The following is a 12,441-nucleotide window of genomic DNA, read 5'->3' on the forward strand; positions in this document are numbered from 1 at the left end:
TGGTTTTACAATGATGTTTGATGACTGCTGTGGACGTCCCGTGGGATTTCCCATGCCGGGTAGAGGTGGTTTTGACAGAATGCCTCCTGGTCGGGGTGGGCGTCCCATGCCTCCATCCAGAAGAGACTGTGATGATAGGAGCCCTCGCCGAGGACCTCCTCCACCTCCTCCTGGACGAGGGGGCCGGGGTGGTGGCAGAGCTCAGAATCTTCTTCCTCCACCACCACCACCTAGAGGAGGAGAGCTAATGGCCTATGACAGAAGAGGGAGACCTGGAGACCGTTATGATGGCATGGTTGGTTTCAGTGCTGATGAAACCCGCGACTCTGAAGTAGATACATGGAGCCCATCAGAGCGGCAGATGGCTTATAAACCACAGGGTGGCTCTGGATATGATTATCCCTATGCAGGGGGTCGTGGCTCATATGGTGATCTTGGTGGACCTATTATTACTACACAAGTAACTATTCCCAAAGACCTGGCTGGATCTATTATTGGCAAAGGTGGTCAGTGGATTAAACAAATCTGTCATGAGTCAGGAGCTTCGATCAAAATTGATGAGCCTTTAGAAGGGTCCGAAGATGGGATCGTTACCATTACAGGAACGAACACAGGACCAGATACAGAATGCACAGGACTTGCTGCAGGACAGGGTGAAGCAGTATGCAGATGCTGAAGCATTCTAATGCAAGATATTTTTTCTTTTTTATAGTGTGAAGCAGTATTCTGGAAAGTTTTTCTAAGACTAGTGAAGAACTGAAGGAGTCCTGCATTTTTTTTTTTTATCAGCTTCTGTTTAAAAAGCCAACATTCCTCTGCTTCACAGGTGTTCTGCATTTGAGGTGTAGTGAAATCTTTGCTGTTCACCAGATGTAATGTTTTAGTTCCTTACGAACAGCGTTGGGGGTTGGGGGCGGGTGTGCAAAAACATTGAAATTTTGAAACAGCAGCGGAGTGAGTGAATTTTAATTTTTGTTCATTGTTCGTGGTTTAAAAAAAAAATCCCCCCATGTAATTATTATGAACGCTTTGCTTTGTGGTCACTGTAACATTTGGGGGGTTGGGATAGGGAGGAAAAGTAACAATAGTCCGTATGTCCCTGGCATCTATTCAGAGCAGTGTGCAGAATGTAATGCTCTTTTGTAAGAAACGTTTTATGATTTTTTGTGTGTGTGTGTGCAGTACGCGGACTTCTCACTCTTGTGGCCTCTCCCGTTGCGGAGCACAGGCTCCAGGCACGCAGGCTCAGCGGCCACAGCCCACTCACTGGCGCAGCCGTTCCGCGGCATGTGGGATCTTCCCGGACCGGGGCACGAACCCATGTCCCCTGCATCGGCAGGCGGACTGTCAACCACTGCGCCACCAGGGAAGCCCCCCGCTTTATGATGTTTAAAGTAAATTTAGTGAACCTAAAAACAAAAACAAAAACTCATGGGTGATATTTTCTGCCATGGACTCTCCAAGTCCAAAGCCCGAGGAAGGTAGGGGTGTAAAAGGAGTTTTCTCTGATCTAGTTTAGTAAATTATGTGCATAGTAACTCTGGGAGGTCTTGGGTAAACTATTATGGGGGAGGGGCAATAATTTGACAAGATTTGGAACCCTATGACTATAGATTTTCCCCAGGAGTATACAGGTACACAGTTACTTGCAAATAGAACGAGCTATTTGATATAGGAACCTTATAAATTAGTTCTAAGTCGTATATTTTTAGCAAATAAATGACTAAGATGAATCAATCACTTATCGGTAAATTGCCAATTTTGCTTATAATTAGTTACTTTAGGTGGTTAAAATATAATGGAAAATGAGACCAAGGTCAAAGAATTCTGCTCACCGTCCTACCTATGGGTGTCACTCAGCCCTGGCGGTGGATGGCATTTTATCAATAGTTCTCATCTTAACCTGTTATCAGACTGTCGGCCTCGTGAGGATCAGCTGAGCATGATCATGTCACTGAAGTTATTGACAATACTGGGAAAATAAGTGTTTCATTCACTGAGGGAGAGCAGTGATGTTTCAGTAGTTAAAATACTAAATATCATATGATATCGCTTATATGTGGAATCTAAAAAAAATGGTACAAATGAACCTATTTACAAAACAGAAATAGAGTCACAGATGTAGAAAACAAACTTATGGTTACCGGGGGGAAAGGGGAGGAGGGATAAACTGGGAGATTGGGATTGACATATACACACTACCATATATAAAATAGAGGGCTTCCCTGGTGGTACAGTGGTTAAGAATCTGCCTGCCAATGCAGGGGACACGGGTTCAAGCCCTGGTCCAGGAAGGTCCCACATGCTGCGGAGCAACTAAGCTCGTGCACCACAACTACTGAGCCTGCACTCTAGAGCCCATGAGCTACAACTACTGTGCCCGCATGCCACAACTACTGAAGCCCACATGCCTAGAGCCCGTGCACCGCAACGAAGAGTAGCCCCCGCTCGCCGCAACTAGAGAAAGCCCGCGCACAGCAAGGAAGACCTAACACAGCCAAAAATAATAAATAAATAAATTTATTTTAAAAAATAAAAAGTAAAAATAATAAAATAATCAACAAGGACCTACTGTATAGCACAGGGAACTATATTCAATATCTTATAATAACCTATAGTAGAAGAGAATCTGAAAAGTATATATATAAAACTGAATCACTTTGCTGTACAGCAGAAATTAACACAACATTGTAAATCACTATACTCCAATAAAAATTAAAAACAAACCAACAAAAAAATACTATATCCTGTTAGATGCTGAGGTCAGCATTTGTCTTATCTTAACTTGAAAGACGAAGAAAATGTGACTGGAGATGGAGGCACTGATGATATTTGGGATCTCTTAGAGGTTAGATTAGCGACACGAAGTAATGATATTGAAGTTGTCTGCCTTTGAACGGTTTCAATTCAGGGACTCTGATATATGAAATTATGAGTAATAAGAGAATGTTAGAAATCACAAATTTGAGAACATTAATCCATTTCATTGTTTGTTTAAGAATGCACATTTTACTATCCTTTTTGTCACTTAACCAGCCAGTGTTAAAACACATTTGATTTTCCACAGAGGTTGCAGCTTTTAGACAGTGTGATTTTTTTGCAGGCATGTATAGCTCTGTATTATTTACAAGCTTTCTTTTATCCTTTTATTGAGATGCCTGAATTGGTATTTCCCAGCTGGACTTCGCTGGAGTTTAGACCTTGAAGGGCAGAACGCAAATCTACTTTATCAAGGGTACATAACCTGCCTAACTCGTTCATTTTTGCAGTCAAGAAACATGGCTTACTTCATTAAACGCTGGTGCTCTTGCTCCAGAAATACTCATAGGATTGCAGCAGTTTGGTGGGGGGACAAGGCGGGCAGTCCGCAGACCAGTGTGTGTTCCTGGAGCACCCAGCATGGTGATGAAGGGCGAGGAAGCCTGGGCTGCAGTGTGGACTCTGCAGAGCGGCCGGGGCACCTCCCACCCACCCGGGCGGGCCTCAGCCACCAGAGCACAGGAGGACTTATGTGCAGTGTTTTAGCCAGAAGGCTTTTTTTTTTTTAATATTTATTTTTTTATTTTTGGCTGCGTTGGGTCTTTGTTGCTGTGCACAGCTTTCTCTAGTTGCGGCAAACGGGGGCTACTCTTCGTTGCGGTGCGCGGGCTCTAGGCATGCGGGCTTCAGTAGTTGTGGTGCGTGGGCTCAGTAGTTGTGGCACACGGGCTTAGTTGCTCTGCGGCATGTGGGATCTTCCCGGACCAGGGCTCGAACCCATGTCTGCTGCATTGGCAGGCGGATTCTTAACCACTGCACCACCAGGGAAGCCCCAGACAGAAGGCATTTTCACTGTAACTCATCACTCGAATACTTTCTGCACTGCGCTTTCACTGCCGAGGGCGAGGGTTCAATCCCTGGTCGGGGAAATAGGATACCACAAGCCGCACGGTGCAGCCAAAAAATAAAAGAATTCTCTCCTAGTTTTTATGAAATTCTCAAATTACAAATGATACTTTACCATTCTTTATATCACAGGAAGCAAAATAAAACCAAATCAGTTAACTGTAAATGGGCATGAACCATCTTAGTGGAGTGGTGGAAGTGTTCTAAATCTAGATTGTGGTGATGATTGCACAACTAGGTAAATTTACTAAAAATCATTGAATTGTACACTTAAAATAGAGGAACTGTGGTATGTGAATTATATCTCGGTAAAGTTACTCACAGAGCCCAAATTAGTTGCAGTGCATCATATGACCACAGAATGTCAGCAAAGATTTTTCCATAAACCTATCTCCAAGGGGGACATAATCAACCACGGCTGTGGCTGCTGCCCTTCACCACGGAAATTCCTCTGTCCTGGGTCTCAGGGGCTTGAAGTTACCAAACACCAGAGTCAGGTATTAGGAATAAGGAAATATTTTCAAATATTGGCTTATGCAAATCTACAATGATCGGAGCTATCAAATCGTTTAATCCATGATATATACAATTAAGTAAAAAATCTCACACCACAATAATCTTCAATAAGCAAACTAGAAATTCAGTCCTACTGGAAATATTAAAGTCCTTTAAAACTAGTTTTGGACTAATTATACGTTCTAGTAAATATTATACAAACTTTAAAAGTTTTTTTTCTTTTTTCTTTTTTCTTTTTTTTGTTTTGTTTTATTTATTTATTTTAATTGGGCCATGTATCTTTTTTTTTTTTTTTGCCCGTGCTGCATGGCATGCAGGATCTTAGTTCCCCGACCAGGGATTGAACCCGTGCCGTCAGAGCATTTAGTATCCCAGACCTCACTGTCTCATGACTTTGATTTCAAAGCTTTCAAGTCAGGCAGTGGTTATTTTTAACAATTCATCCTAGGGGGAGTTCCCTGGCCGCCCAGTGGTTAGGACTCCATGGTGTCACTGCTGAGGGCCCGCGCTCCACCCCTGGTCGGGGAAATAACATCCCACAGGCCTTGTGGAGCGGCCAAAAATAAAAATAAAAGAAAAAAAAAATTCATCCTGACTAAAAGAACTACAGCAACAAAACCAAAAGCAATGTTACAGATGATACAGCGTGTAGAATGAATAATGGCTGTCTGTTGTAATGGAGGACTCATGGCTGATACAGCTCTTCCACTAACTCCCTGGGTCACTTAACCAGCCCAACCTCTGTTCCTCTGCTTTGACCTTGGCATTTAGTGATACTGTGAAGAAAACGGCTGACCCTCAAATTTCTGAGAAGAGTAAATACAAGTAATATTTCATCAGACCCTATAGTTTCTTATCCCTGTGAGCACAGTTTCTACATTCTTGGTACTGAAGTCATTAACCCAAGAAAGCATCGTTCAGATTGCCTGTAACCGGAGTTCAGGAGCGAAATGGCCGTAATGAAGGCAGAGGCATCTACTTTGATCTGGTTCACCTAGGTTAAGATTTTGACACATTAAGACTTTATTTAGACGAATGTTACTTCACTTAACACTTATTTATAAACATGCTCAAAATGTGACTGACTGAAAATTTTCCAGCTCACAAGTCTCCGCCCTTCTTCATCTTAACATAGCTGCACTAAGAGGAAGTTTTGGCAGCCTAGAAATGGCTGTGGTTTTCAGTGTTTTAGGAGGTTTACCTTCCCATAATCCGATTTACTGTTTTTACATTCTTGAAAGATATAAATTAGTAATGAGAGAGAGAGAGAGACTGTACTCCTTTTAGAAGATTTCTCCATGTTAATTAGTTATTTGAAAGGTTTTATTGATTACTTTCTTTAACTGAAAAGGAGTTCGATGGAAATTTTTTAAATTGTACTTTTTAAATTTACATTTTTAATGTAAAATATAATAGCCATAAAAATCAAAGTTTAGTGACTTCCCTGGCGGTCCAATGGTTAAGACTCCAGGTTTCTACTGCAGGGGGCACAGGTTCAATCCCTGGTCAGGGAACTAAGATCCTGTATGCCATGCGGCACGGGCAAAAAAAAAAAAGGATACATGGCTCAACTTAAATAAATAAAACAAAACAATGAAAAAAAGAAAAAAACATTTTTTTGAAGTTTGTATAATGTTTACTAGAATGTATAATTAGTCCAAAACTAGTTTTAAAAGACTTTAATATTTCCAGTAGGACTGAATTTCTAGTTTGCTTATTGAAGATTATTGTGGTGTGAGATTTTTTACTTAATTGTATATATCATGGATTAAACGATTTGATAGCTCCGATCATTGTAGATTTGCATAAGCCAATATTTGAAAATATTTCCTTATTCCTAATACCTGACTCTGGTGTTTGGTAACTTCAAGCCCCTGAGACCCAGGACAGAGGAATTTCCGTGGTGAAGGGCAGCAGCCACAGCCGTGGCTGATTATGTCCCCCTTGGAGATAGGTTTATGGAAAAATCTTTGCTGACATTCTGTGGTCATATGATGCACTGCAACTAATTTGGGCTCTGTGAGTAACTTTACCGAGATATAATTCACATACCACAGTTCCTCTATTTTAAGTGTACAATTCAATGATTTTTAGTAAATTTACCTAGTTGTGCAATCATCACCACAATCTAGATTTAGAACACTTCCACCACTCCACTAAGATGGTTCATGCCCATTTACAGTTAACTGATTTGGTTTTATTTTGCTTCCTGTGATATAAAGAATGGTAAAGTATCATTTGTAATTTGAGAATTTCATAAAAACTAGAATTCTTTTTTTTTTTGGCTGCACCGCGCAGCTTGCAATATCTTAGTTCCCCAACCAGGGATTGAACCCTCGCCCCCAGCAGTGAAAGTGCAGGGCAGAGTCCTAACCACTGGATGGCCAGGGAGGTCCCAGAGAGAATTCTATTCTTTTTTTTTTTACCTGTGTTAGGTCTTCGTTGCTGCGCGCGGGATTTCTCTAGTTGCAGAGAGCGGGGCTGCTCTTCGTTGCGGTGCGTGGGCTTCTCATCCCGGTGGCTGCTCTTGTTGTGGAGCACGGGCTCTAGACACGTGGGCTTCAGTAGCTGTGGCGCATGGGCTTAGTTGCTTCATGGCATGTGGGATCTTCCCTGACCAGGGCTCGAACCCATGTCCCCTGCATTGCAGGCGGATTCTTAACCACTGCGCCACCAGGGAAGTCCTATTCCCCCCCCCCATTTTTATTGCAGTACAATTGCTTTAAAATGTTGTGTTAGCTGTACAACAAAGTGAATCAGCTCTATGTATACATATATCCCCATATCCCCTCCCCCTTGAGCCTCCCTCCCACCCTCCCTATCCCACCCCTCTAGGTTGTCACAAAGCACCGAGCTGATCTCCCTGTGCTATGCGGCTGCTTCCCACTAGCTATCTATTTTACATTTGGTAGTGTATATATGTCAGTGCTACTCTCTCACTTCGTCCCAGCTTCCCCTTCCCCCACCCCCCATCCTCAAGTCCGTTCTCTATGTCTGCATCTTTATTCCTGCCCTGCCACTAGGTTCATCAGTACCGCTTTTTTAGATTCCATATATGTGTGTTAGCCTACGGTATTTGTTTTTCTCTTTCTGACTTACTTCACTCTGTATGACAGACTCTAGGTCCATCCACCTCACTACAAATAACTCAATTTCATTCCTTTTTATGGTGGAGTAATATTCCATCGTATATATGTGCCACATCTTCTTTATCCATTCATCTGTCGATGGGCATTTAGGTTGCTTCCATGACATGGCTATTGTAAATAGTGCTGCAATGAACATTGGGGTGCATGTGTCTTTTTGAATTATGGTTTTCTCTGGGTATATGCCCAGTAGTGGGATTGCTGGGTCATATGGTAGTTCTATTTTTAGTTTTTTAAGGAACCTCCATACTGTTCTCCACAGTGGCTGTATCAATTTACATTCCCACCAACAGTGCAAGAGGGTTCCCTTTTCTCCACACCCTCTCCAGCGTTTATTGTTTGTAGATTTTTTGGTGATGGCCATTCTGACTGGCGTGAGGTGGTACCTCATTGTGCTTTTGATTTGCATTTCTCTAATTATTAGTGATGTTGAGCATTTTTTCATGTATTTGTTGGCCATCTGTATGTCTTCTTTGGAGAAATGTCTCCTTAGGTCTTCTGCCCATTTCTGGATTGGGCTGTTTGTTTTTTTGATATTGAGCTGCATGAGCTGCTTGTATAGTTTGGAGATTAATCCTTCGTCAGTTGCTTCGAAAAAAAATCAGAACTATTGAATCTTTGGTTGAGTACATTTGACATAATCATATGCTTAGGAATGAAGAGCATACTCAGAAATTAAAAGACCCATTGTTATTAAGTCTATTTGGGAATCGAGGTATTTTTAAAAAGCATTATGATTCTCTTCATATCATATTTGCTACTCAAGGATTTGCGCGTGCGTGAAGGCTTGTCTAAACCAAAGAGTCTGGGGACGTCCCTGGTGGCACAGCGATTAAGAAACAGTGCTTCCAATCCAGGGGCTCCGGGTTTGATCCCTGGTCAGGAAACTAGATCCCACATGCATGCCACAACTAAGAGTTCGAATGCCACAACTAAGGAGCCTGCCTGCCGCAACTAAGACCTGGCACAACCAAATAAATAAAAGTTTAAAATAACTAAAATAAATAAATAAAATAAACCAAAGGGCCTGATGCCCTTTCCAAGCTGGTGGGGATCCAGGGGAGAAACACTGCAAAGCTTATTTGTCCCTTCTATTGATCTGGTCCTGAGAAGCTTGGTTTCTATCAATATTAAACTAAAAATCCAACAACAACCCTCACCCCCTCACCCCACAATGGACTCTAAAGTACCTTAACACATTGTTGGGTTAAAAAAAAAAATAGAAGAAATGGAATAAATATTGGGACTTAAGGCAAAACCTTCATTGTTTAAATTATATGAATATTTTAATGGAGATGTTTTGTCCCTTATTTGAGTAACTGCTAACTCTGCTGCTTAATTCATGTATTTGGAGAATAGCACCAAGAAGCTGGGCCAGTGTGGGTTGGGCTACACCTACACGTACTTCATTGCCCTTTGTTCTTGCTTTTAATCCAGGTCTACTTTCCCTGGACCATCCATCAGATGTGGAGATAAAGCCCTTCTGTGAATCTACAGTGGGAATTCCTTGGGGTCTTTGTACAGAAAGCAGTCAGAGCCTGATAATCCTGAGCTGAAAACCCTTCCTTCTCCCTCTCTGCCCTCCCATGGCTTCTGCCCACAGCCCCGCAGTTACGGGGTGCACGGGGGAGGCACGTGAAGCTTGCCTTTCAGCTCACCAGCTCCCCGGAAGGTGTAACCTTTGAAAAATCCGAATTGTCTCTTTTTTACTTTTCAAAAATTAACATGTTAAAAAATACTTTATTTTTTAATATTGGTAAGACGTACTTGAGGTTCAAAATTCAGAGGATACAGAGGTATACAGTGAAAAGTCTGTCTCCCATCCCCGGCACCAAGCCACCCGGGAGGCAACCACTGTCACCAGTTAAGTGACAATTTGGAGTCGCAGGAGAGAGTCTGAGGCAGTATGTGGTCGGGTTGGGTTTCGTGATAAAGACTGGGGTGGTTAATAGTACACGCCAAGCTCTTCATCTATTCTGTGCATTGCATTCTACACTAGAAACTTTGTGTGCGTCAGTACAGTAATCCCATGTGAACCTGAGACACTGAGAGCTGGCAGGGACCCCTCTGGACACAGGGCAAATGCCTTTAAGATCTAAGTGGATCGATGAATTATTTATGCCCTACGTAGCAGTCTGAGAAGGGGCCTTCAGACTCACCTGGCAGGGCAGCGGCCGAGGTGCTCTGAGTGTTCTCCACCCAAGTGGTGTCAGTGGTCAGGAAGAATCCCCACCCTGCAGTCACGACACTGATGGGCAGCTGTGCGAGCTTCAGGACGTGTCTGCGGGTGTCCTGATTAACTGTCTGGATGCTGTTTATGTACCTCTGGGGTCCTCTGAAAAGGGTGTAGAATGGGTGCCCAGGTCTTCGTGCATCTGGAAAGCCCTCTAGGTACCAGGATGGCCCCCTGAGCAGAGGGAGGTGTGCATCTCAGGCTGCTTGACCCTATTTGGGAAAAGGATCCTCCTAAAAAAAAAAGCCTCTGTGTGTGCGTGTGTGCATTCGCATGCACACATGTGTCCAAACCCTGGGAACTTAGCTCAACTAATGTTCCTTGTGTTCTGTTTCTGTATTTAAGGTGGCATCCTGTCCATTTCTTCTAGGCCGTCATGCTGCAGGCCCTCACGTCTTTTAACAGTACGCAAATGGTTAAATAACATATGGTGCACCCAGGGTATTAAATACTATTATAATATTAAAAGTATATAAGCATGATACATACCAACAAGGAATGCTTTCCAAGACATGCTTGCAGGAAAACAAAAATGACAGCACAATTCAAACATATGATCTAGTAGTTTTACAAAAATTATACCCATATGCATCTGTGTGTATACATTTATAAAAAATGGTGTGGACTTCACTTCCACTAGGTGCTCTGAGACCCCCCCCCCACTGCCATCCATCTAAGCACTGGAGCTGTCTACCCCACCCTCTGCAAGGGCCACCCCCTGACAACACAAGCCGGGTTGGAGCAGGTGGTACGCTGAGGGGTAAGGCTGCCTTGAGTGGGGGTGGGTGGCCGCAGCGGTGTCGCTCTGGGGGCACCTGCCCTCGGCCCGGTGGTGGGCTGGGCGGATGCTGGCCTCGGGCTCTGGGTGGAAAAGGGCAGTAAGGTAGAGCTCCAGTGGAAAGCACAGCTTGAGGAAAGCTTCCCTAATTTAGACCTGGAGGGCTCAGGATCCACGATCCATAAAGGTCACCAATGCACGAACAGATGAGCCACTAGGAGAGCAGAACCGGCTCCGCACTCCAGGCTGCAGGGTGAGTTCCAATCAGGGAGGCGGGGGGCTTGCTTCATGGGGGTGCTGGGTGACCAGGGGCTGACGACAGCCCCACTTGGGAGTGGGAGAAGAGGGGCAGGGAATGCTGCCTTCAACATACAAATGGACTGATCATGAGAGAAAAGATGGATTTGACTAAAGAATTTCTCTTTTTAAGTGAAAAATCTAAAACATGAATGGGGTGCTTGTTTTTGCAATATATGTAATTATGAGCAATATCCAACATATAGAAAGAATTCCTGTCTAGCAAAGAAAAATTAATGCAAAGAAAGAGGAACAGGAGACATGAGTATCTTATAGAAGAGGCAACGTGTCTGGCCAGCAAACACAGGAAACGCTGTTTGACCTTATCAGTAATGAAGGAACTACAGCTGCAGACCGGGAGCTAGCGTTCTGCAACCAGGAGACTGGTGAATTCAGAAGTCCGGCAGCACAGATGTTAAAGAGGATACAGGAGAGGTGCCTTCTGACCAGGACGGAGCAGCAGGAACCAGATCAATCTGCCTGCCTGACACAGCAGCTCAGCACAGGGCTCCCTGAGGGAAGGGACGTTCTCTGTAACCCTGTGGTTGCCCCAGCCCAAGGTCTGGGAGGAGTCCAAGGCCCCCAGGCAGGGAGGGGAATCCAACAGCCAGCCAGCAATCTCCCTATGTTGAGGAGACAGCTGAGGGTTGGGTGATGCCAAGGTAGCAGCGTCCAGAGAAGAGGGAGCCGCAGAGGAGCCCAGACCCCAGAGGCCCCCTATCAAGTCAGACCAGCCAAGGAAAGGACCACAGAAAGGAGCTCAGTGGAGTTGGGAATGGTTGTGTCTCCAATGGTCAAAGCGGAAAACACTCCTTGGTGGGGCAGCAGGTAGAGTCCTCAGAAGAGCACTGCCTCTGCAAGTGAGCCTGGAAGCCGCTCTTTCCAGGCAGGTGACTCCGCCCAAGGGAGACTGAGCTCCAGGACCCAGGTAAGCTGGGGCCAGATTCCTGATGTGCAGAAACTGTAACAAAGGTTGCTTTCAGCCACTAAGTTTTGGGGTTATTTGTTATGCAGCAATAGATAACTAATACACCCACTGGCCAGGACTGATCTAGTAACCTGTACAACAAAATATCTAATCTGCTGATGGTAGAGACATGCACCGTGTCCCCTGATTGGTGCTATCTTCTGAGGAGAGCACATGGGACCCCCTTCCATCCTGCAGGGGACAGAGGTACATCCCAATGGGCACAGACACATGGTCCAGATACTGGTTTGACTTTTCTGTTTGGAGGCATCAGCACCCACATCCCAGGCCAGGGGACACGTGTGGGGATGGACTTGTGCTGACCCGGGAATCTCCCCTTTGTGAAGCAGAGAGCATCATTTCAAGATCCTGTAGGGGAGTAGAAATTCTCCTTCCTACTAGCCTCCTGGGTCATCTGGCTGGGCTCCTTTGAGCTGACCAGACAGGATACAGATTAACCACAGAAAAGCACAGAGGTCCATTAGCTTGTGCATCCGACCCACGGGGGCACTCAGAGACAAACGACTCAAAGAGAGCTTAGAACTGGGCTTACAGAGCATGTTAGCAAAGCAACACTAAAAATTTAGGGAAGTGACAAGACAAAGGAAAAGGACCTTTA

The 12,441-nt window shown here is 44.3% G+C and overlaps 1 pseudogene; it reads left to right on the forward strand.

Annotated features, from left to right (window-relative positions):
• Positions 1-12,441, forward strand: part of LOC111177930 (heterogeneous nuclear ribonucleoprotein K pseudogene) — a 28,791-nt pseudogene that overhangs the window by 748 nt on the left and 15,602 nt on the right.

This window comes from Delphinapterus leucas, chromosome 2 (genome assembly GCF_059928025.1).
Source record: "Delphinapterus leucas isolate spDelLeu-1000000601 "Yukka" chromosome 2, BTC_Dleu_Yukka2, whole genome shotgun sequence".
Lineage (NCBI taxonomy): Eukaryota > Metazoa > Chordata > Mammalia > Artiodactyla > Monodontidae > Delphinapterus > Delphinapterus leucas.